The sequence below is a fragment of the Pan paniscus genome, chromosome 6 (genome assembly GCF_029289425.2).
Source record: "Pan paniscus chromosome 6, NHGRI_mPanPan1-v2.0_pri, whole genome shotgun sequence".
NCBI lineage: Eukaryota > Metazoa > Chordata > Mammalia > Primates > Hominidae > Pan > Pan paniscus.
Genome location: NC_073255.2, coordinates 194,382,120 through 194,407,865, shown reverse-complemented (window position 1 = coordinate 194,407,865; position 25,746 = coordinate 194,382,120). Strand labels below are relative to the sequence as shown.

General features: G+C 47.9%; 1 protein-coding gene across 9 annotated transcripts in view; it reads left to right on the top strand.

Moving 5' to 3' along the window:
• PTPRN2 (protein tyrosine phosphatase receptor type N2) overlaps positions 1-25,746 on the top strand; it is a 1,079,664-nt gene that overhangs the window by 660,096 nt on the left and 393,822 nt on the right. The gene's annotated exons all lie outside the window — the stretch shown is intronic.

Here is a 25,746-nt window from a genome sequence, read left to right as displayed (position 1 = left end):
GCCTGCAGCCAAAGGAAGCTGGAGGGAGAGGGGCCAGGCCAGGTTGGGACCCGGAACCACGCGGAAGGTGAACCCATAAAGGGCTATTCTGACAGCCGTGATTTGGACGTAGCAAATGTGGGCATTTAGATTTTGGGGATTCTGGAAGATTCTGGAGGGGATTTAACCTACTAAAGCAGCATGCTAAATGCAGGTGCCTGCATCCTGACTACATATCAATAACTGCATTTGCCTGTTTGAGCTTCAGTGGAGGTGTTTTCATCACCTAAAGCTGGTGAGAACTGTGCATCTCAGTCATGGGAGTTGGGTGAGCAGAGGGTACCGTGCCAAGTGGCATAGGCAGTGGCCTCCTGGCTGACTCAGCAAGTCTTTAATCCACCTGCAGCGGACTTCTTACCCTGTGTGCCTGAAATAAAGCGAGGTGTCCTCCCCGTGCATCCTGTAGATTCCACATGACCTCTTTTCCAGCTCAAGAATGGGAATTGCTGTCCCTGGCAGAGGTCAGGAACCAGCCCTGACTCTGGGTGGCACCTGGGCCAGTGGTGAGCAGGGCCCTGTGGATGGGGCCTTTGGAGGCGTCCAGGGTAGGGAGAGTCCATGACTCAGAACCAGTGTCGGGAGGAGCAGCTGAGCTCTGGCATCAGGGCAGGTGGCCTCGGTTCTCCTCCAGGGGCTGTGCACCTCGCCAGCTGCAGGTCAGAGGGGGCGTCCTCAGCTTTGAGCCCAGGGCCACCCTTTCTGATGCTCCAATGGACAGTGTTTCCTTACAGGTGGAGGAGAAAAGGAGAATGAGTGTGGCTTCAATGGAACCACCCCCAGGAAGCCACATAGACCTCCTCTGCCGCCCCTCTACCTGCCTGTGGCCGCGCCCCCTCATCCTGTCCAAGTGAAGAGGCCATGGATGTGATGGCCCCACCCTGCCTTCTGAAACGCTCAGGACCGGGCCCCTCCTCCACCTCCCCAGCGTGACACACAACCTTGCCATCCCCCATTGTCCCATCCCTGCCGTCTGCTATGGGTGCCCATGGTGTCCCCCAAACAGCGGTATCCAGAATGGAACACAGTGCTGAGATACGGTCCAACCCAAACAGCACGCCAAAGCCAGCCTTCTCTAATTCAGGACAGGTTGCTTTTTTAAATTCTGCTCAGGAACGGGTAGATACGTTAGCAACCATTTTGCAAATTCAACTAAAATCTCCCTGAGTTTAGCAAAAGAACCATCTCGGGCGTGACCGCTAACATCCTACACCAACACTGTCGATTCCTGAAAATACATTTCTTTTCTAAAGGCAGATTTCTCTTTATCTCAGTAAAATTTCCTCTTGTTGGTTTCTGGGATCAGAGTTTCTTCCTGGACCATTTGCAGCAGTGACAGCCTCTCTGAGTTTCTGGGGTTTTATCCGTCAGTTGAGGGAATGGGATGGAAGCCATCAGTGGTCTGACATTCGGACGTTTGCCCCCAAATAATTTGAGCAAAATCTTCCAAAGGAGGTCTCGGGCCTGTCTTCGAAGGAACTGACACAGGTGGAAAGACGGGGATGATGTTCTTTGGATTTTTCCAACTCAATGTGATGTAGCGACATGTGCTCTGCCTCGCAAGGGGAATGAGCTCCCCTCCACAGGCCAGCGTGTAGGTGGCGTTTCCCGAGGCTCAGGCAGGTGGAGCATGGTTGGATGGTCCCAGGGGGCTGGCTGCCTTCTTGCCCTGCCAGAACACACCCACCTGTTGTTTTGTCAGTCGCAAGCATCATCTTTATGGCACCTGTTGTTTTCTCAGTCATAAGCATCATAACTTATGGCTAGCTGCTCCCACCTCACCTGCACTGACTGGCTCATAGGAAAAGCTTCTGGTGACTTACGTGATTTTTATAAGTCAGGGTTAAGAATAAAAAGGCCCAGTGGAATGGCGTCTCTAAAAGCATGCAGTGTAGGGTGTTGGGATAAAGATAAAAAACCCAGAGTGATGTTTTATTTATAGACCTTTATTGACACACACAGCCTAGGCTAAATTTTACATTAAACACTGGTTACAAATAAATGTGTTCACCTGAGTAAATAGCCTCTGGGGTCTTTATTAAAATGGCTTTAAGGAGAAGGAGGGATGTTTTTAGCTGCCAGTGGTAGGAGACAGTGGAAGGATGGCTGGTCCCAGAGCAGGCTTGCCACTGGTGGCATCATTTGTAATATATATTTTCATTTTGCTCTGAAGCACAGCAAATAGGTTTTTGTAAGCGAGTGACCTCAGGATTAGCTGTATTATTTGTGACTTAGTGAAGCAGTCAGTTGAAATATTGAAAATATTTTCCCAACTCAGGCTGGTTTCAGCGGTGCCGCAGCGTGCCGTGACGTCGAGCTTGCTAATGAATAATAAAGACGCTTGCCGCTGGTGATGTGGAAGGAAAAGAACCAACCTTACTGCAGATGCCCTTTTTCCTTCCCAGCAAAAGGAGCTTATATTGAGAAACCCATGGGAACAAAGTCATTCTTGCTAGTTTGTGTCCAACTAAAGAGAACATTTATCTTGTTTAAATCAGCACTTAGCAGTGGTAAGTTTGCTCTTGTTTTCCATCCATAATTTTCAATGCAATTCCAATTCTGCATAATTTTCAATTCAATTCCAATTTCAGTGCAATTCCAGCTTTGCCGCAGGTGTGGTCTCACCCACTGTAGGACTGCAGGACTGCAGGACTGAGACCCAGACCCCCATTTCCCTTTCCACGCACTCTGCTCCAAGTCAGGATGCAGTGCTGGCCCCATCGCCCAGGAAAGACGTCCTTCTGCAAGTCACCACTCCTTGGCCCCGTCACCCAGTTTTTAAAAATCAAAAATCCCGTATGAAGATGTTGAACAGAATCCTGGTCAGTAGAGTCAGAAAATAATCATCTCTCTTCAAAATTCTCCTGAAAGTTTCACTGCAGTAATAATCTTTGTACACATGGAGAATGCCCTTTACCTACAGTTTTTAAGGTATTTGAACATCTAGCCAGGGACATCTGCACTTCAAATAAAAACAAGCAACTTTTAACCTTTGTTTGTGACTTGTGTTTAGTAGATTTTATGTTTAGTGCAGTTTTACATGTACAGAAAAATAGAGTGGACAGTCCAGAGGGTTCCCATGTGCCCTGCATTCCACTCCACGCCCCGTCTCCCCATTGCTCCCATCTGTATTAGGATGGTCTGTTTGTCACAGTTGATGAGCCCACATTCATTCCATGGTTTACATCAGGGTTCACTCCTGCTGTTCTCTTAGGTGGATTTTTGTTGCTATAATAAAATTCCTGAGACAGGGTAGTTTATAAGAAAAGAAGTTGATTTAGCTCATAGTTGTGGAGGCTGGGAAGTCTGAGGCCATGGCAGCAGCTCTGACAAGGGCTTTCTTACTGCGCCATCCCCTGGAAGAAGGGCCAGTGAGCATGTATAATGAGATGACAAGCATGAGGGGCTGGGCTCGCCTTACAGCAGCCCTCCCTGCCTGCGGCAGCCCGCTCCCACAAGAATTATCACACTCCTGCAAGAAACCATCAGTCCCTCTTAGTGACCTAATCACCTCTTAAAGGCCCCACCTCCAACACTGCCACAATGGTAATCAAATTTCAGTATGAGTTTCAGATGGTATAAACCATATTTGAGCCACAGCAGGATGGTACATTCTGTGGGTTTGGGCAAGTGTATGATGACACGTATCCATCATCATAGCGTCAAACAGAGTGGTTTCCCTGTCATGAAAGCCCTCTGTGCTCTGCTGGTACCTCTCTCTTCCCCCAACTCCTCATTACCTCCACCACAACTTATACTGTCTCCATCCTTTGTTCTTTTCCAGAACGTCTTAGCGTTGGAATCATGCAGTGTGTAGCCTTTCCAGGATGGCTTCTTTCACTTAGCAAGAGGCATTTAAGGTTCCTGCAAGTCCTATGTCATGGTTTGATGGCTCATTCCGTTTTAGCCCTGAATGATATCCCATTATATGGATGCACTACCGTTGATCCATTCACCTACTGAAGGACATCATGGTCGCTTCCGAGTTTGGGCAATTATGAACTAAGCTGCAATAAACATCCATGTGCATATTTTTGTATGGACATAAGTTTTCAACTCTATTTAGCAAATACCAAAGGGCATGACTGCTGGGTCGTATACTAATAATATATTCAGTTTTAAATTTTCATGAAGTCCTACCTATCAGTTGTTTTTTTCATGAACTGTGCTTTTGGTGTTGTATCTCTAAAAAGTCACCACCAAACCCAAGGTCACCTAGATTTTCTTTGTATCTTCTAGAAGTTGTATAGTTTGGCATTTTACATCTAACTTTGCATTAATTTCTGTGGAGGGTATAGGGTTGACGTCTGGATTCACTTTTTGCATGTGAGTATCCCATTGGTCCAGCACCATCTGCTGAAAAGTTGGTCCCTTCCCCATTGAGTTCCCTTGCTGCTTTGCCAAGGATTGGGCAGCTCTGTTTGTGCGGCTGACTCTTAACTTTTGGCTTACAAAACGTATTGATAAAACACAAGTGGTTTGGGAAGTCTCAAACATTTCAGCATTTGTCCTCGCTGGCTAGAACTTCATGTTCAAAAGAAGAAGCAGGCAGGACGTTCAGACAACATGGGGGGCCTTGGTGCAGGCTCAGAGCCTTTGCTGTATCCTCAGACCCACCAATGGATTGCCAAGCGTGTCCTTGTAAACTGTGGACTGCGCTTGGTGCTGGCGCTCCTGGGAGGTGCTGACTTGAGAATCTTTTATTCCTCAAGGTTTTGAGAGAACTTTCCAGTCACACTTAGGGCCTTGTGCTTTTCTGGAAGGAAGTTTCTTTGAAAAACATTTTGTATTTTCATATTCATCTATTAATATTTCTTTCTTCATTCTTAGCCAGGTTAGTAATTTTTATTTTCTTTGTTCATAGTTCAATTTCTTGGAGTTCCAAATTCTTAGACAGTGATGCGTTGCTTAATGACGAGGCTGCCTTCAGATAAATGTTTCATCTGGCAATTTCGTCGTTGTGCGAGCATCACAGAGTGCACTTACAAAACCTGTAGATGCTACAGCCTCCTACACACCCAGGTTGTATGGGACAGCGCTGCTAGGCTACAAACCTGCACAACATGGTACTATACTAATACTGTAGGCAGGTGTAACACAGCGGTAGGCATTTGTGTATCATCTGCACATAGAAAAGGTAATGCATTGCACTGTGGCTTTACAATGGCTGTGACGTCGCGAGGTGACAGGAATTTGTCAGCTCCGTCATACTCTTATGGGACCACCACTTGTGGGTGTACGTGGTTCATCACTGACCAAAACGTTAGTACGTGGTGCATGACTATAAATAGATATATAAATGGTCTTAAGGGCTTATAAGTCTTAAATTTCCACTGCATCTGTGATTATGTGTCCTCCTAATTATTAATTTTTGATAATTTTAGAATTTGAGGTGTTTTACCTTGATTGATCAAGCGTACCTTTTACGCTTGATTACCTCTAAGAGTTTATGATTTTTTCCCCTAAAATGAAGCTCTTGGGTTTATTCACCAATCCTGTATTCCCTTTTATAGTTTAATTTATATTTTTATTACTTAATTTCTTCCCTCAAGTTTTTTGTTACCTATTTACTTTGACGTCATAAATGGAGTGCCTACTTTGTTTACTGTCCTTCTCTCTTATCATCATGGAAGCTCTCAGTATTTGAAACCCACCTCCGGGGAATCATTTCGGCACCTCCCACAGCTTTTATTATTCTCTAACTATTTTGTAATGTAGTTTCCATTTCCTTCTTAACCTAAGAATTATTGAAAATAATATTTTTAATACCCAAATGATGAGAGAGTTTTGTTTTCTGTGGTTATTAATTTCTAATTTATTAGATTTTGCTTAGAGAATGCAACATTTATGATTTTTATGATTTAAAAAACATGAAGTCCTTTTTTGAGGCTTAATATCTGATCAGTTCCATTCTGGTTTCTAGACCATAGAGCTTGATCAGTCGCTATTGAATTCTCTTTGTGATGTTCTCGGGCCCGCTGTAGGACCCTTGTGGGAGCTAGGGAGACTTGTTTCTAATAAGGCTCTGTGTTTTACTAGCCCTGTGACTTTAGGTAAGTTGCTTAACCCCCTGGAAAACTCAGTCCTCTTTATCAATAAGATGGGGGCATTTAAAGTCAGCACCTCAGGTGGCTTTTGTGGGGGTTAGTGCCGGGTGCAGTTAAAGTGCCAAGCGCAGCCCCGGAACGTGGCTGGTGGAGGATGGCCGCCCTCAGGCCCTTCCGTCCCTCAGGCTGTGAGTGGCATCTCTTTGTACTGTGATCACTTCTTCCTTATTAATTTCGATGTTTATTTCTTGGCACACACCAGTTCATTAACCCTATATCGTTGTCTGGAATTTTATAATCTAATATAACATCAGTCTATTTATTCCACTTTAATAAATAACTTTTAAACAAATTGCACATTTTCTTGATGTCGACGTCATGATGCCTTCTCTCCTTCCGTTCGTATGTCTGATAGATTTTCCCGGCCGCGTCAGTTTGTAATCTTTCTGGACGGCGTTGTTTTCGATATGTTGCTTGTAGATAATGAGTAGTTTGATGCGAGTGAAGGCACCTGTCCTAGGAAGATGACTTCCCCTGCTCCCACGCATCGTCCTCACTGTGCGTGTTTCTCGTTAATCCCACTGGCCCACGCCTTCCAGCTCCTCAGCTTCCCTCCTGTTCCTTCGATGGTTTACCTGTTGCCATGTGGATGATGTTATAGTTTGGTTTTATGTTGTCCCCAGGTAATTTGTTTTAAGTTCTCCACACTTTTCAAAAGCAGTAAGGATCTTCAGATTTCTCATTATCAACTTCAAGAACAATACTAATTTCCTTGTCTTAGAAGAACACTTCAGAATACCTCATTTCTCCCACATTTTATAAACGGGGAGGTGAAGGCCTGTTTCAGCTTTACATTTACCATTTCAGAAGGCACGTCTTTACCAGCATCCGTGCTAATGTCTGAAGAAAAGGACAAACTAAGAAAATGCAGAACCTAAGGCTATTTGCGGCAGTGCGCCCAGGAAGAATCTTTTAGGGGTAGGTTTGAGGGCTGTGACTGAAAATTCTCAGAAAATGTGTAGATGGGGGAATGTGGCCATTTATTCAGATGCCTTTTAATACAAAAAATCTTAGTCAAATTTCACTGAAATTTGCGTTGGGAAAGCCAATTACATCGTGAAATGGGTGGAAAATCTTATTATCCCAGCCCCAGCCCCAGCTCGGCCTGCTGACTCTGATGTCTAGAGATGAACAATAAGGAGACAATTTCCATTTTTCCTCGTCGCCACGCAGGACCTGGGGCCGTCCCTTCCTTGTCACTTTTATTGAACATAGCAGTTTGTCCAAGACCACGCGTTGAAAATTGCTGAAGATAAACATTGTATTTTAAATTACTCCAGGCAACCAGGCAGACTGAAGAAAAATCATTTGAACAAATTGAAAACTGAAATGTTGATATCAGATATTAAATTAATGTAAGTGAGATTGAAACAATATCTAATTAAAATAATTTGAAAAATGACTTGGAAATTGAAGCTGACATTAGCTTTTCCCAGCCTGCCGCTATTATTACTGCGCAGCCAAGCTCCCTTTCCACCGAAGCCCCGCCCCCCGGCAGAATCCACAGGAGACCCGCAGATGAGAGCCTCATTTATTTACCCTGTTATGGCTGGAAAACAAGGGCTGAAGAACCTTTCTTGGAACCCTGAGGAGTGGAGTTTGACAAATTGACCTTTCAGTTTCCAAGGAGAAAATGCCTTTCAAATGCTCCACGCCAATGTGCACTTCGGCGTTGCAGGCTGGAGTGTGTTCAGTGCCTTCGCTTCATACAGGGCATTTTAAAATGAGAGAGAGCGGTTTGCAAGAGCAAAGAAGGGGAAGCAGAAGCTCCCCAGCTGCGGCAGCCTGTCCTGGAGTGGCCGGGGTGTGTGGCCAGCCCCTGCCGTGGTGGGGACCTTCAGCTGGGGAGGGGGACGTGTGTTGGACGTGTCCCGGAGTGGCCGGGGTGCGTGGCCAGCCCCTGCCATGGTGGGGACCTTCAGCCGGGGAGGGGACGTGCACTGGCCTGGGGGCTCCTAAGCATCTCCTCGAGGCCACGCTTATGACATCAGAAGCAGTGCTTGTGGTGCAGGTGGCTAGAGCAAGGAGCTGCGTGCTCTGCAGTGAAGCACCAGGCACCTCTTAGACCACACACAGGATGGGCAAATGATGCGTCTTGGTGCTTCTCGAACTCACCTGCTCCCAGAACTGTCCTCACACTGTCTTATGGATTACAGGTAATTAGAGGAGAGCAGTTTGTTGTGTTAAAACACGCACCCCTTCACAGTCCATGAGGAGCCACCTCAAGCTCGAGAGACCTGGCTCTCCTTCCCAGAGCCCCCGTTTTGAACTGAGTAGCCCTGGGCCAACACCTCCCAGAGGCTCCAGACGCCCATCTGGGACCATAACCACCAGGCCCTGCACAGGAGCCTGGGACCATTTGGGGTGAGAGCCTCTGACCCAGCACTGCTGCCAGTAGGGTTAGAGATGAGGAACCTGGGGAAAGCGTGGACTGGGGCCGAGGAGAGACCAGCGTCCACACGCAGCACCGCACAAAGAAAAGGTGTCGTTGCCATTTCTAGTTCACAGTCCCAGCAAGAGTCACGGCAGATTCCATAAAACACTGAATAATTAGCAATTTTATATACACATCTGTGCTTAGTTATATTTAGCATAATATAAAATCATTAGATTATTTCATATTTAGCCTCCCCTGAGGTTTTGCCCAAACCTGAATTAAAATGAGTTTTACTTCATAAGCACAAAGCAGTTGGGGCTGGGCAGAGATTTCTTAGGAGATGTGGGAGTTCCCATTTCTACTGGTACGCTGGAAGAAACAAATATTGGGACTCACCCTCATTCCAAAAACAAAACTACAAGAATATGAGGACATAGAGATAATTTTAACACATCAGACATCTGGCAATAATTAAATTATTGGAGATCCCAAGCCAAGTGAGAGCAGGAACCCGGGGACATCAGTGGATGACTGATGTTGGCCTTTATTCTGAGAATCTTTTCCACACCGGGTAAACTTGAACTTCAGCATTCATGATCTTGTGGTCTATGGAGGGCAGGAGGCACTAGGAAACCCTGATATGGTAAGGCTGGGACCCCCAAGAACCATGACTGCAGGGTAATAGTGACCGATGATAGAGTGTCCTCTCAGCTCTCTGTTGGGCTGGAGGATGGTAAACTGCTTGCGTTCAGCGCTGTTCCTGGATGTGTGTGTGTGTGGCGGGGGTGGGGGGTGGCATTTTCCTTCAGGGCATTAACCACAGCCAGGCTTCACAGGGATGTACAATCCCACTGCATGCTGCCTGGACAGCCACAACATCTCAAGCAGGGAATTCAGCTTCAAACACTCCCAGGTGCACAGGCCTCCAGATGCCTGGCAGAGGGAAAGGCAGATCCTCTCTGGAGGAATCCTTTCTTTCCCCTTCTACTCATAAAGAATACCTGCAAGTAAAATTCCAAGAAATTTGAGTCCACAATAAAAAATTTTAAAACATACCAGGTAACAGGACAAAAGTCAATTGAAAGAATGGACAACAAAAGAAAGCCTCAGATATTGTAACTATTGGACATAGATCATAAATTTAAATATTTTAATACGATTAAAGGAACATAGGAGGAAGCTAAATATAACCTACAGATCAATAGTCTTTAAAGAGACCACAATTTTTGAAGAAATATATTTTAATGAAAGATATAATAATAGAAATTCTAAACTAAGGATATGAGTTTAATAGCAGATTAGATATAGTTGAAGAGAGAATTAGAGAAGTAAAGGATAGAAATAAGAAATTTTCTAAAACACAGCCCACAGAGACAAATAAATTGAAAATATGAAAGTAAGGGAAGGAGCCATAGAGGGCAGAGTAGGAGAATCTTGCCTACAATGCATAAGTCTTGCAGTAGAGTAGGAGGATCTTAAATGCAGTTCATAAGCATTTTAGCAGATTAGGCGACTCTTACACACGATTCATAAGTGTTCCAGCAGAGTAGAAGACTCTTACACACGGTTCATAAGCATTCCAGAAGCCTATGGAGTTCATAAAGAAATACTAATTTAAAAAAAAAAAGGTAGCTACATTGAGAGCCAACTTTATTGGGAAAGCCATTCCTGGGGAAGAGGCACGCTGTATCACCATCGAGGATCATCTTACGCATCTTACACATGATCCATGAATGTTCCAGCAGAGTTAGAATATTACCTACGATTCATAAGTGTTCTGGCAGAGTTGGAATCTTACATATGGTTCATAAGCATTCCAGCAGAGCACTCCAGAAGTAATATTTGAAGATACAGTGGCAGAAAAATTTCCACCACTGATGTAAGACACCAGTACTCAGATTCCAGAAGCCTATGGAGTGAAAAAGGCTCTACACCTCGATTCCTGACAGTGAAGTTGGAGAATCTCAAAGACAGAGAATCTCTCTGTTTGTTTAAAAAGCAAAATTTTTTGTCTTTTTAAAAAAAGCTTACAAAATTGAGAAACCTCCTTTGTCATAAGTGATTTTAAAAAAGAGAGGAGGGAATCATAAACAATATTGAGAATTAAAATTGTAATGCTAATATAGATGCTTTGGCATATGAAAGAATAACAAGGGGTCATCATGAACAATTTATGGCCATATATTTGAAATGTTAGATAACATGACCAAAATACCAGAATGAAAAACTCCAATAGCCCTGTAGCCAAGGAAGAACTTGAGTTAATAGTTAAAAGTCTTCCGACAAAGAAAATATCAGGCCCACATATTTTATAGGCAAGTTATTCCATACATCCAAACACATGCACTCATACACAAAACATCCCAGACTACACAGCTCATGAGGTTAGCATAAACTTGATACCAAAACTCAGTAATTACAGTACAGGGAATGACAATTAGAGAAAAATTTCCTCAAAAACATAGGTGTAAAAGCCAAATAATAGCAAATTAAAATCCAGCAATTTATTTTTTAAAAATGTCATGAGCAATTAAAGCTGTAATTAATGTAGTCTATCACATTAATGAAAAGAGAAAAAAAGTATTATCTCAATAGATACAGGTAAAAACATTTGCTAAATATTAACATTCATTCATAATAAAAATGTTGAATAAAGTAAGACTAGTTTGTTCTTATTTTGATTTTTTAAAGACCCTACAGAAACATCATGCTTCCCAGCAAAACACTGGAAATATTCTCTTGAACACCAGAAATAAGACAAGGATGTGGGCTCTCACCCTTACAAGCATTTGTAGGAGGGTCCGTTCAGCAGGCAGTGAAGCAGGAAGGAGAGATAAAGGGTGCACTTAGGAGAGAAGGAGCAAGCCTGTCATTATTCACAGACGGCCTCATTATTTACTCAGAAGAGACAGAAGAAGATCCAGGTAAACTAATGGAATTAGATAGTTTAGGAAGGGTGCTGTATATGAAATCATGCAAAAGTCAGCTGTATTTGTATATTTAGGAAAAAAAGTTAGAAAATGCTGTTTAAAAATGATACTCATTTAAAATAGCATCAAAATTTAAAGTCCTGGGAATATATACATATGTTAAATATATAAGACTTTTATGGGGAAAAATATAAAACTTAAAAGATGTTGAAGACGATAAATGGAGAGATTTACATGTTCACAGATTGGGAACAATGATGCTATTAATAACAATCGAACTTCTAGATTCAATAAAATTTTAACAAAAATCCAAAAACTATTTATTTACAAACGTGACAAGCTGATTCCAAAATGTATAAGTACAAAGAGCCAACACCTGCCTTCGTGTGTAGACAGCATAAACTACTTACACTAAAGTAAGAAAGATCACATGGATCTGTGCAGGGAGAGACACCTGGGCCAGGAACAGAGGGAACCCAGGAGTAGACCCTTAAATAGAACTGATTGATAACAGGGTTGACATTACAGATCAGTGGGAAGGATGGCCTTTACAAGAAACTGTGGTGGGGAAATGGGGTATTCAATGAGAAAAAAATGAAATGACCTCTACCTTGAATCACATACAAAAATCAGTTCTTCAATATCAGACTTACATGTGAAGGACAAAAATCTTTTAGGAAAAAAACAGAGTTATATCTTTATGATCTTGAGCTAAAGGAGAATTTTTTAAACAAGATGCCAGAAATGCAAACCTTAAAGAAAATGATAAATTAGACTGTATTAAAACCAGGAACTTTAAGAAGCCAAGCCGCAAACTGAGATATGATAGTTGCAGCCCACATAACTGACAAAGTTTTGGTATCCAGAATGTTTGAAGAACTTCTACAAAGCAGTAAGAAAAAGACAAATAACCCAGTAGAAAAATGGGCAAAACAAAAATTGCATGTAAGAGGAAGCATGAATGATGAATAAACATACACGAAGATGCACAAACTGATGAATTATCAAAGACACGCACATTGGAAGCCCAAGGAGATACAACGTAAATCTACCAAATCAGCACAGTGTTTAAAGCTTAAACCAATGAGCACACGGAGCCCTAGGAATTCTGTGTGTTGGTGACAGGAGTGTAAATTGATAGAATCCCTTTGGGACATCTATGTCTTAGTGATTGTACTGGAGAAAATTCTCTACATGTGCCTGGAGACACGTGTGAGAAGGTTCATGGCTATACTGTTTCAGATATGGAGGGAAAAATAAGAACCCAGTTTCCCACTGGACTGGGCAAGTGATTGGAAAAATAAAGCGTGATGCTCCATATGTATAGAATGCAGTCACACAGCAATGAAAATGCATGAGACACCATGACATGCAAAACCGAATCTGAGTCTCAGAACACAGGGTTGGCAGAAGACGGAAGGCACATCACAGAACATGTATGTTATTATGTCATCTTATGCAGTATTTTGTTTAGGGATACACACATAGGTGAAAAAAAAAGTCTACATAAAGAAACTATGCACCCAGAATTCATGAGAGTTATTAGCTTTGATAGGACCAAGAAGAGCTCACAGAGAGTATCAAAGATAATTTTAATGTTTTATCTCTTTTCAGAGTGTCAGGTATCCTGTGTGTTTGCTGTCTTATTATTCTTTGGAACCAACATATATTTTGTAATATTCTTTGGTATCTTCCTAATATTTAATGGAATATAAATATAAAATATTAATATTTTTGAATTACAAATTAACCCCAAAACTTCTAACTTTCAAGAGAAAGTCATCTGAGTTGGTGAGAGGAATCATTTCCAGGAGCCCGTGATATATGCATGTTTAATAAAACACTGAACGTTATACACATGTCAGTAGGTGCACATCTAGTTTATCTCCCTAAACGTCTTTGCTATTTCTATACTAAGCAGGATGGGACCCTGGCTGTTCAGGTAGAAATGAGCATCTTTGCATCGTGGTAAATCTCTAAGGGGGCATCTTTTCATCCTGGAGATCACCGCATTGCAAGCTCAGTCACCATGCAGACGTTTCTCCACGGGGTGGGTCTTGTGGGCACAGCATCTTGCCTCCTCTCTTCCTTCGGGTGGTCAGGGATCAGCCCCCGTTCACGATAGCATGGAGACCGATCTTCTTCATGGGTAGCCTCTTCTTGGCTTGCTGTGCCACAGCGCCTTTGGCCTCACCGCCAAAGAAGAAAAGAGAGATGATGAACAGCCCACTTCCAGCATAGGCACAGGCAAGGGCACCCCCCTTCTCTTCTCCCTCTCTGGGAATTAAGCTTTAAATGGCATCTCTGGTTTTAGTAAATAATTGTCAGGAAAGCAGTTATGTTCCAGGGTTATTTTAATTCCTTCTGACAGTTAGCAAAATTAAACATCCAAACATTGGGGCAACATGCTACTTTCAGATGACTTGATGTAAAATGATTAACATCAAAACATTTTCTTGTGTTTTGTGTTGTTGCCGCGCAGTGGATCACAGCACATTACAGGAACGTGCTCTGTCTGCTGGGCTGATCGCAGGGGCGCACGCGCGCTCGCACACACACACACACGTGCCCTGCCGCATGGCATCTTTCTGGCTGTGTTTTGACACAGTCAGCTGTGCATGGGTTTGCTTTGCATACAAACGATCAGGTTACACCACACCATGTGGGAAAGAGAAAGCCTCCGCCAGCTGTGCAGAACGGTGTACGTGTGTGATTCTGCGCCCGTTCCTATGGCGTACGTGCGTGATCCTGGACCCGTCCCCACGGCGTACGTGCGTGATCCTGGGCCCGTCCCCACGGCGTACGCGCGTGATCCTGGGCCCGTCCCCACGGCGTACGTGCGTGATCCTGGGCCCGTCCCCACGGCGTACCTGCGTGATCCTGGGCCCGTCCCCACGGCGTACGCGCGTGATCCTGGGCCCGTCCCCACGGCGTACGTGCGTGATCCTGGGCCCGTCCCCACGGCGTACGTGCGTGATCCTGCGCCCGTTCCCACGGTGTACGTGCATGATCCTGCACGCATTCCCACGGCGTAGGTGCGTGATCCTGCACCCGTGCTCATGGCTGGCAGCCCATATTGGAAGAGAATCATGAGACTGCAAATCAGGAATCCTCAGATATCCTTTTATCGTTGGCTCTTTAGTTCAAAACTAGAACTGTGGGTGTGGAAGGTATAGGAAACTCCCTCCCTGCACCACTAGTGAGTGCCACCACTGGTCTTAGTAATAGAGGTAACAGTGGTGGCATGATCATCCTAGAGATAGTAATGCTTTAACGCTGCCACTAGGGAGTTAATTTGCGCATGCTTCCTATAAGTCACTTATTCATTCCCTCAACAGATAATCGTTGAGGTCCTCTAATGTGCTGGACAGTGTTCTAAGCACTAGGGCAAATCCTCGCTTTGTGGAACTGATATTCTAGAGAAAAAATAGATAATAAACAAGCATGCATCATGTCAGAGGGTGATAAATGTTTTGGGAAAGAATGAAGCTGGATGAGGGCACAGGCAGGTGATGGGATGAGGGCCCGATGTTGGGTGAGAACAGGAGGACCATGCAGATGGCTGCAGGCAGGCATTTGAGGGTCAGGAACAAAGAGCAGGTACAAAGGCCCTGAGGCAGGAGCTGGCCGGGGCGTCCTGCGCTGAAGGGGCCGGAGTGGCTGAGCAGGGGCGAGGGGGCTGTTGGAGGTGATGTCAGGGCAGCAGCCAACGGCCAGGTTCTGAAGGGCCTTGTGTCTGTGGCCGGGACTGTAGACCTCACTGTGGGTGAGATGCGCCAGCGCAGGGCTTTGAGGAGAGGCTTGAGTGTGTGTGAGTGGCCAGCATCCTCCCCCTTCACTGTGTATAGAGTCAGCCCCTGTCCAGCTGTCGAGGGGCCCAAGGCCAGAGGGCAAGTGGCATTCCATGCTGGGCTTCTGGACATTTAAAAGTCTGTGTGAGGCTCATTAGCCGCTAAAAAAATGCTTCATACTTTGAAAAATATATGTTCATAGTGAAACAAATTATTCAAATGTGCATAAAGCTATCGTTTTTATTTCTGCAAATTAATCCAATGAAAAAGACAGTGGATTGGATTATAATCCTGTGAGTAGTGATGTTCTCTCGATGGGCTGAGTAATAAATTAAGGACATACATAATTTTGTAAATTATTGTATATTTATTTGTAAATGCATTTTATTCCCCTTGTTTCATGAAATCACTAATTAGATTGTTTAATGACGATCTTCATAAAGTTGGGGTGTTTTAGACAGAAATGATTCAACTGTAATTGCACACAGGGTACAAGATGTAGAAGTATTTTCATTAAAAATAAAAAGGCATTTAAAATTGTAAACTAAAATTATGCTTCAAAAGCTATTTTTCTTCAAAAAGATTTAATGTGAATTATTAAAATTCTAAAGCCAAATATAATTCACAAAATATCAAAATTTTCAGTCAAAAGTATTTAAATAGAGCTGTATTTTAAATTGTATTTTGTGACAATTTAATCAAATTGTAGTCCATATTTTTGTAAGAATAAGACATTTGCAATTCTGGCTCTGAGATCCCTGCAGTTGCTGATGTCATGAGCTGGTTGCGTGAGTCACGCATGTCCTGTCTCGACAGATGTGGAAAAGTGAAAGGGATTGTGGGGTGCTGCGGGGCGCCTCCACATTTGTCCGTGAGTACTTCTAGAGCTGTGAGCCGACGTGCAAAGAAACGCAAGAGTGGGCGCCTGGCACTGCCAGGAACGGATACTTCTTTATGCAGAAATCATTGGCTTTTCTGCAACCTGAACAGCAGGATTTGACACGTTCATTAATTTGTCTTTTCTCCTGCCTAAGTGCTTCCGCTCTTCAAACCTCCCTCTCCCAGGTACGAAAGGCCTCACGCAACACGTGGCTTCCACGGAATGCAGGCTGCAGGGGTGGAGGCCCTTTCAAGGCTCGCACGGCAGAAGTGCTGGGCGCAGGGGACATCATGCTGCGGCTCGGCCTGCGCAGCCCCTCCCAGGCCGGGCCCGGCACCATAGATGGAAGAGCCAGGCAGCGCAGTTGGGGTCTCTGCAAGATCCAGAGCAGAGAATGAGATGCTGGACGCACCTGGCCACGCAGAGACGCCGGCCGGTCCCACGTGCACCCTGAGGCCAGAACCTGCAGCCTCACCAGGCGCGCTGTGCTGTGTCCGAGGAGAATAAAGGCGGCTCTGTGGCTGTGGGCCTGAGCTCCTGGCAGGCTGGGGTCACGGGGGACAGACAGGCTTGGGGAAGTTGGTGAGGTCAGGAATTTGGGTGGAGACACCATTGGACATCCTAGTGGAAGTGGCAAGAAGACAGGTGGGATATCAGATCCACAGAAAGGATGGGGCTGGAGGAAAGAAAATGGCTCTGATCAGTGAACAGATGCCGGTCAGGGCCTGAGGACTGAACACAGCACGTGGGGGCAGAAGAGGGTGGAAAAGAGAAGCCTGAGGCCCAGCCCGGGATACCCCACACGCAGGGGACAGGGAGACACTGCCACCCAGGACACCCCACATGCAAGGGATAGGGAGATACTGCCACCCCCAGGACACCCCACACGCAGGGGACAGGGAGACACTGCCACCCGGGACACCCCACACGTAGGGGACAGGGAGATACTACCACCCAGGACACCCCATACGCAGGGGACAGGGAGATACTGCCACCCGGGACACCCCACACACAGGGGACAGGGAGACACCACCGCCCGGGACACCCCACACACGGGACAAGGAGATACTACCACGCAGGACACACCACACACAGGGGTGAATGTTCCCATGGTGCCCAGCTGGCCAGTGGCCGCACAGAGCTGTGGCCTGGTCCTCTCCGAGCCCACGTTCTCACCCTCGGGCCACACTGCTCGGTCACGGGGTACCCCAGATGCCACCACACCCACCTTGAAGGTGGTTTTATGCTTCATCTTCCCGCCCCCTTGGCTGTCCAAAGTGTGACATCAGCACAGATCTGAGCATAAAACACTGGTTCCTGCCCCCACTATCACCAGCCACACTGTGACCCTTGGCCCCTCCCCGAGGGTTTGGGGAAGGATGAGCTTTGGGGGCTGAGGAGGGGTAGGGTCAGCCGAGGACCCTGGGCACCGTGTGCCGTGGTGGGACTGAGATTAAATACACGTAAATGCACCCTGGCTCCCTCCTGCCCCCAAGACATCTTGCTCACACAGGAGCAGGCCTTTGGCCGAGAACCACTTCCAAGGAGCAGGGCTGGCTGCCGAGAGGGCTGCAGAAGGCCAGGGCTGTGCTCTGGATGGGACCTGCCTCCAGCCACCATCACAGCCCAACAAAAAAGAGCTGCACATGGCCTGGCTATGGCAAGTCGCCCAGAGGGTTCTGCGGGTGACAGTGTCAGGACAGCACTTTGTGTGAGGCAGGGGCCTCTCCGGAGAAAGGTTCTCTGACCTGTACAGGAAAACCTGCTGTGGGGGGTCCTGGGTGGCCACCATCCCTTCAGGGCCCCTCCCCGTGCACCTCCCTCCAGCTGTGGTGGGGACCCCGGCCCCTACCCTGCACCTGCCTCCAGGGCCAGCCTCTCCACCCTCGGAGACCCACCACCCTTGGGGACACACCACGCTGGCCTTCCACAGCCCAGTGTCCCAAAGGGCCTGTGCGACATCTTCCATGGCTGCTTCCAGACCTTTCCAACAGGTGTCAGGGTGTCAGGATCTCGGGATCTCAGGATTTGCTGAATGAGAGTCTTTGGTTCTGAAATGAAGACTGAAGTGTCACTGCACGTGTTTGATGTTAAGACATGTTAGAGGTCCCAGAACCAAAGAAGCTTACAGCAGGGCCTTCTCCAGGAAGCTTCAGACCCTGGCGAGCCCCCAGTCTAGAGGGGTTCAGGACACGTGGGTCCTTCCTACCCTGCCCCTCCCTAAGGTCTCCCTCAGCCCCTAGCCCATCCTCCACGCCGCCCATGGTCCTGGGAGAACAGCGTGTGCCCCAGCGCCCAGAGGGTGAGTGAAAGGCTCACAGTGCACAGTAGTGAGTGAAAAGCTTTAAGAAGGTTTGCAATGTTTAAACCTTTTTTTTTTTTAGGAGTTTTAGGTTTGGCCTGAGTGACTGGCAGGCTATTTCTTAACCTTGTATGAATAAAGACCCCATTTTTTCATAGAATACCTATTACCACTGGGAGAGCCCAGTCTGGGATTGTCCACTCCGAGGGAAGGTGGGGCCCCTCGTGGGCCTCACATATGGCCCTGCTAGAGTTCTTTTCAGAAAACGACATGGGGAAAGAGAATGGGCTGAAATAGGAAAGTATGGACATTGCTTATTTTTAAAAGATTCCTTTACAGGAATTGTGATAGCCCTGCGACCAGGTGGGCCTTGTGTTAGTCTGCGACACGGCAGCTCGCCTGGGCCAGGAGGCCTCTGCACTCCCAGTGGCTCTGTGGCCACCCTGGGATGCCCAAAAAGGAAAGGAGGTGCCGGTTGGGACCAGAGCTCCAATCACTGAATCAACTTCCTTCAAAGCTCTTTCCCCTTCCTCTTCCCAGGAATGACTTCCACTTTAAGGAAAGCCCTCGGCTGGGCACCTTGCTGACATGCACGGGGAATCCTGACCAGTGGCTTCCAGTTTCAGGAAGGCTGACCTCAGGGCAGAGGCAGAGTCCACAGAGGTCCCCAAATTACCCGGAGATGCTGACCCCCTGCACGGGGGCCCTGGGTGGAAAGTGGCAGCGTTGAGGCAGCTTGTTTACGGTGGCTGTGAGGCGCAGGATGCAGGTCTTACCCTAGGGGACGTCGTTTCAGCTCGGCCAGAAACCAGGCTCCACCCCATAAGGGAGGAGGATCCTTCCTAAGGAAGCCAGTGGTGCTGCCCAGAAAGCTGGCCAGGCTCCAGGTGACAGCTTCACCCCGGGCCTGGGGGCTCTCCCTCCCCTCCCACCTTCTAATGGAGCAAAGCCATTAAGTGATCCCCATTGTAATTTAGATTACAGAAGAGACTTCTGCACTTTCTTTCAGGTTAAAATAACGAGGATAAAGAGAGTAGGCAAAATTATTCCACTGTAGCTGCCTGCTTAATTATATGGAATGCTGCATAAATTGTCAAGTGCAAAGAATTAGTCTGATAAATTAAAATACTAATTAAATAGGCTATTGCAGAATTTTGAGAACATTATAGGGTTCCGCTTCTTCAGGTAATTTGCATATCCTTCATCTAGTGAATTTAATTTTAAAGGACTTCTTTTTTGTGTTTGGAAGCCCTTTTTGTCTCCCATGAAGATAAAAACGGGCTTTCTCTGTTGTTCTGTGCCTTTATTAAGGCAGCTTCTCCAACTGTCTCCACGCCCTGGCCTGACAGACTCGGGAGGCCCAGAGCTTGGCTCAAAACATAACTCAGACCTGGCATTTGATGGACATCTGGCTGAAGCAGGCTTTTTCTTCTTTTCCTCCTTCAATATGTTCAGCAGAGACTTAAAAATTGGCAGTATTGTCATGGAGTTCATAAAAAGGAACAAAAGGACACTGAGAATCAGCAGGTATTTACTTTAGACTTAAAAGGAGTAGGTGTGAGTCCTCAGTTACACGGGTGTGGGCAAAAGTCCCGCGAGAGGACGGCGGGCTCCCCAGTGCAGACGTGTCAGGATCAGAGCTCAGCACCTGTCACAATTCCACCAACAGTGTGGAAAAGGGAATGCACGCGGCCGTTTAGAGAAATCCGGCGGAGCATCAAGGGTGCGGGAATAATGTCGAGAGGTGTCGGGGGTGGCCTGAGACCCACAGGATGCCGGGGACCACGAGGCATTGTTTTTCCTTTTAGGCATATTTGAGGTTAAAAAAAAATCTGAAGCAACAAACCGCAGGGCTGTGCTGCGGAGGCTGCCCTTGTGCAGTGGAGGCTGTGCTTGTGCAGTGGAGGCTGCCCTTGTGCAGTGGAGCCCTTGTGCAGCGTTCGCCACGCAGGAGGAGGGAGGTGCGCCCTCTCTGTGTTTCGATTTTCTCTGCCAGTGAGAAATCTCAAAGCCAGAAAGTGAACTAGCAAGGACAGGCATCGCTGAAAGGGGCCGGAACACAGGGCTGCGTGAAGTCAGCTGACGCCCCACAGACACTGGCTCGTTCCACGGCGCCAAGGGAACGCGCAGACGCCCCCGAAAAGCACTCAGCAATCTCCAAAGAGATTTCCCTGGCAAGAAGCTGGACTCTGGGGACTCTGGGACCCGGATTCTGTGCTTTGTGAGACTCCCCGGCACCTGCTCAGGGCACTGTCGGGCTTTCCAGAGGATGGTGGAGTTTCTTGACGTGAGCTAGCAGGTTGGATGTCAGTGCCCAGCACAGTGCTGGAGGGCATCACTCAGCAGACCCTGTGCAGGGCCTCGGGAGGGGAGCAGTGACACCGGGAGTGTATGGGCTCTGAGAAGAGGCCTGCGGAGCCCCTGACTCCTCTTGTGAAGGAACCGGCCTGTGGGGGAAGGAAGAGACCCTATCTTGGGAAACAAGAAATCAGGAGAATCCTGGTGACCTTTATCCTGTTGCTGTGGGTGCTGTTAGTGGGGCACACAGCAATTCCACTGTGGGAGGAAGACCTTGATAGCTGAGTCACCCGGAGCAAAGTCGTTGAGCGACGCTTCAGCTGATGTTTGATGTTCAAAACACAAGCAGAAGCACTGATCGGCGAGTTAATAGCACAAGAGACCAGAGCACACTGGAGTCTCAGACACGCAGCAGATACAGCACTTTCTCCTTAGGAAGTGACAGTGGCCCGGCCACGACACATGCAGCGAAACAGCCGCTGTCACGAGGGCACATGGATTAGTCGCTTGCTGTGTGCCGAGACCTGGGCCATGCTGGCTCAGAGGCTCCCACGTGGTCCTCACAGCTGCTTGTGAAGCGTGCATGGAAATCCACAGCCTGGATGGGGAGACGGATTGAAGTGTGGGAAGCGCTTGCGCCGGCACTTGGTGTGTGGCAGGAATGTAGCCACTGCCAGCTTCATTACTTTTCAATTATTTTACTCTGTGACTTCGATTTTGACTTACACTGCAGTCTCAGATTAGCTCGAGAATGAAACTGTCCCTTGTACTCTCTTAAAACCTTTTAGTACAAAAAAAAAAAGGAAAAAGAAAAAACCAAACACTAATTCAGGTTGTTTGCTTCAATTGCTGATTTAAACTGACTGAACTACATTTTAAAAGGTCCAGTCAGTTTCGAGAGGCAGCACCGTGGGGCATGTGGGAGGGTTGTCGGTGGCACATCTGTTTACTTATCCGTATTTTTAATTTTCAGCTTTTATTTTAGAATCTGGGAGTACATGTGCAGGCTTGTGACCTGGGCATACTGGTGGTGCTGAGGTTTGGGGTACACTTGCTCCCGTCATGCAGGTAGTGAGCACGTCCCCCAGAGGGAGTTTCAGCCCTTTTCTCCCACCTCCCTCTCACTGCCTCTCACATTCCCTCTTACATTCCCTGGTGTCTGTTGTTCCCATCTCTATGGCTGTAAGTACCCGATGTCTGGTTCCCACTTCCATGTGAGCGTGTGTGGTTCTCTGATGAGTGTAGTTCCCACTTCCGTGTGAGAGTGTGTGGCAGCGTGTGGCTTTCTGCTTTTGCATTAATTTGCTTAGGATGGTGGCCCCAAATTGTGTCCTTTGAAGCAACGTGGATGCATTTGTTGAAGAAAGAACACAGGCCCCCAAGCATCAAAGTGCAGTCATAGGCCCTGAAGAACCTTGCCTGTCCTGGAGAGGCTCACAGTCAGCTTGGGAGGCAGCTCTGCTAGGAGCTCACCACCATGCCCGTTTCACTGACTTGGAAGCCATTTCTCAGCTCAGGTCCACTGAAGAGCAGAGACGGTGCCATTGAACCACAGCACATGCTTTGGAATCACCTCAGATGATCTTGTATTTATTGAACAAACTCTCAGACTCGTTTATCAGCCTCACTCTTGCATCGGCATCTAAAAGGAGTTTTAGTGATCAGTGGGTTAAAGAATCCTGACGCGCGTCACACTCGGAGCCCCTCCACTGAGAGCCTCCACGGCACGATGCTGGTCCCCACGTGCTCTTGAGGCCACGGTGAGGTTGATTTCCACGCACTCTCCAGGCCACCGCGGGGCTGGTCCCCACGTGCTCTCCGGGCCACTGCGGGGCTGGTCCCCACGTGCTCTCCGGGCCACCGCGGGGCTGGTCCCCACGTGCTCTTGAGGCCACGGTGAGGTTGATTTCCACGTACTCTCCAGGCCACCGCGGGGCTGGTCCCCACGTGCTCTCCGGGCCACCGCGGGGCTGGTCCCCACGTGCTCTCTGGGCCACCGCGGGGCTGGTCCCCACGTGCTCTTGAGGCCACGGTGAGGTTGATTTCCACATACTCTCCGGGCCACCGCGGGGCTGGTCCCCACGTGCTCTCCGGGCCACCGCGGGGCTGGTCCCCACGTGCTCTTGAGGCCACGGTGAGGTTGATTTCCACGTACTCTCCAGGCCACCGCGGGGCTGGTCCCCACGTGCTCTCCAGGCCACCCCAGGGTTGGCGGCACCGCACTTCTCATGAGTGTTCCACTGCAGCCAACAAGATCATCCTCTGAGTCACTATTGGCCGCAGCTGATGCCCTTTCCGGAAGTTCTGCTGCGGCACGTTCCTGGCCTCATAGGAGGCCCGGTGGAAAGTGCTCAGGTAGAAACAAGGACTCATTCCCTCCCCAAGGCCTCCAAGGATGCACCTTGCTGCACTGCCAATTCAGGGTGGCGGGAGTTGCCTAGTCACTACCATGCTGGCCCGTGCTGCGACCCCACTTCAGCTGGGGGAAGTGTGCACTCCAGAACCAAGGAAACACGGACGGGAAGGCCCCGCCTCAGAACCAAGGAAACACGGACGGGAAGGCCCCACCTCAGGACCCAGGAAACACGGACGGGAAGGCCCCGCCTCAGGACCCAGGAAACACGGACAGGAAGGTCCCACTTCAGAACCAAGGAAACACGGACGGGAAGGCCCCGCCTCGGGACCCAGGAAACACGGACAGGAAGGCCCCGCCTCAGGACCCAGGAAACACGGACGGGAAGGCCCCACTTTGGGTGTAAACAAAGCACTGTGCCAGCACAGGGGACAGTTTGCATCCAATCAGTAGAACTAATTTTACTTTCTCAGGAATTTTGTGAGCCCGTTATTCAGTACAGCCATTGTGAAACATTGAATGATAAAAACATACACTTAAATAAACTATGTTAAGAGCAGAGGCGATCAATCCTAAAGCTCACCATTTTATAACTGGTTTTCTACATTTTACTGTCATCGGCACTTGAGATGATTTCTGTCCTCCACGTCCGCATGGTGGGAACTCTTCCCCGCACGCCTGCAACTCTCTATCTGGTTGGTTCGGCCCCGCCGTGCCTCATGTTGAAATTCGGTCCCCATGTGTGACTCTGCATCTGGTTGGTTCGGCCCCGCCATGCCTCATGTTGAAATTTGGTCCCCATGTTGGAGGTGCAGCCTGGTGGGAGGGCTTTGGATCTGGGGGAGGGACAGATGGGGCGGGGCAGATCCCTCGTGAATGGATTCATGCCCTCCCAGGGTGGAGGTGAGCGACTTCTCGCTCTCTTAACTCCTGTGAGAGCTGATTGTTAACAAGAGCCTGGCCCTCCCTCCGCCCTCTCCTGCTTCCTCTCTCCCCATGTGAGCTCTGCACACTGCATGGCTCCCTTCACCTTCCACCGCAAGTGGAAGCAGCCTGGGGCATCCTCAGATGCAGACACCTGTGCCATGCTTCTTGTGCAGCCTGCAGGACTGTGAGCCAAATAAACCTCTTTTCCTTGTAAATTGCCCAGCTTTGGGTGTTCCTTTACAGCAACACAAATGGACTAAGACAGTATCTCTCCCCATTCCCTTTAGTAGTGTCACATGAGTGCTAAAGTCAACTGTGATGGGAGCATTTACACAGAGCAGAAATTACCCAGTGCCATAATTTACAATTCTGTTATGCAGGGGACAGGCAGCCTGCACACCATGAACTGTCAGACACAGAGGGCCGTGCTGAGGATGTTGGAGGGGGTGCCCCTGAGCACATGTAGGGCCTGAGCTGCCTGGGAGGAGGACTGCGTTTTCGTCAGACTGAGGAGCTCAGAGCATCCTGGCAGGGGACGGAGAATGCCTGAAATGTGCTGAAAAGCCCAATATCTGGGCAAGGAGTGCCACCTGGACCTCAGGGCCAGCAAGGCAAGTTCTCCATGCCTGCAGGGGACACCATTGAAAGGCTTTAAAGGGCCACCGAAGTGTCTGGATTTGGAGCCAGAGGTCTGGATGTTGAGGTCAAGGATGGACAGACACCCTTAGACTGACTGCTCGTGACACCCTGGGCACAGTGTGGAGAATGGACTAGAGCCAGACAACCTCTTGGCAACCACAGTCTGCAGGTCAAGTCAGGCCCACTGTCTGCTGTTGTAAATAAAGGTTTGTTGGAACACAGCCATGACCATCCACTTAGGCGTGGTCTGCAGCTACCTCCACGCTGCAAGGCAGGGCTGAGTAGCTGCGACAGAGCCGTGGGCCTGCCGAGCCTGACCCAGTTGTTACCTGCCCTTCACAGGAAAAGGGTGCTCCCCGGCAGATTGGATTTTTCTCATTACTATGGGCTGGGGCTGCCGTTTTCATTCCTGACCCTGACGTCGGTGACCGTTCTGCAGCAGTGACCAGGGTGGTTCTAAGGTTGCATTTGTACTCACTTTCTGTTCCTCAGCCTGCTTAAAAGAGTCCACTATTACCCTCCTGAGAGAAGCTTGCCAGTCTGTCAGATGTCTCCTCTGTTTGCGGGAGGACAGCAGCACCGATGGCCTTATAGCTCTCTTGCCACCCAAGGCTTACATTTGTGTCCTCCCCTCCCCTGGGGCTCTACCCCATCATAAAGTCTTAAAGGAGTTTTGCTTTAGCCCAGACTGTTTTCTGTCTGTCTTGTTCTTTCAGCGCAGTAGGTAATTAGTTATATGTAGAAAATAATATGCATTTGCTCAAAGGGAAAAACTTTCCATAAGACAATGGAGAGGCCCCAACAGCAGGGAGGGCAGGCTGTAACAAGATCTCATTCGCGTCCCTCTCCGAAAGGAATAATTTCATTACCCCAGATTAACACAGGGGCGTTACAATAAGGGGTGAGAGTAATTGATATTTTCCTGCTATCTCATCCTGTATTAATCACAATTGCAAGGCACTCTTCATTCATAGGGTTTGCAGTGAAATTCCATTTTATTCTGGTTTTCATCTCCAAAGTGACAAGGGCTTTATGCAAACGCATATTTCCACAGAGTCGTAAGCCAAGGTCAATTGCCTTGTGACACCCGTCCTCTCTGTGAAGTG